This window comes from Myotis davidii, unplaced genomic scaffold (assembly GCF_000327345.1).
Source record: "Myotis davidii unplaced genomic scaffold, ASM32734v1 scaffold4, whole genome shotgun sequence".
In the NCBI taxonomy this organism is placed as follows: domain Eukaryota; kingdom Metazoa; phylum Chordata; class Mammalia; order Chiroptera; family Vespertilionidae; genus Myotis; species Myotis davidii.
In genome coordinates, this window is record NW_006294707.1 from 197,765 (window position 1) to 198,300 (window position 536).

At 62.3% G+C, this 536-nt stretch overlaps 1 protein-coding gene across 1 annotated transcript in view; it reads left to right on the plus strand.

Annotated features, from left to right (window-relative positions):
- LEMD2 (LEM domain containing 2) overlaps positions 1-536 on the plus strand; it is a 15,400-nt gene that overhangs the window by 13,266 nt on the left and 1,598 nt on the right. The window lies entirely within an intron of this gene.

The window sequence follows — 536 nt, forward strand, 5'->3', positions numbered from 1 at the left end:
GTGAGCCCTCCTGCTCTCACTCGCACACGCTCCCTCCGCACACGCAGCGCGGTCCGTGGGCAGGTGGTCCGAGCTGACAAGAGCAGGGGCTCGGGAAGCAGCCTCCCCGGCCGCCCTGGGGTCTGGTCTGGTCGGGAGGCGCACTCGGAGGGGATGCAGGACCCCTGGCTGCTGGCCTAGGCCCGCCAGCCGGGAGGGGCTCTACTGGGGGCTGCTGCTTCTCAACTCCCCAGCGGGAAGCTTAGCTCATCCCACCCTCTGAAGTGCTGTGGAGTTTGGACTCAGCAGCCGCAGCCACACTTTAATTAGCCCACAGGAGGCATTAAGAGGCAGACAGCACTGGTCGGGGGCCGCCTGGCCAGGCTGTGCAGTAGCAGGCCCAGGGCGCGTAGCCCCAACCCATGCACACTCAGGACTGCTCCCAACACCGCTGGCCCCTTTCAGTTGCCTTCAAAGCAGTGGTTCTCAATCCTCTGGCCCTTTAAATACAGTTCCTCATGTTGTGACCCAACCATAAAATTATTTTTGTTGCTACT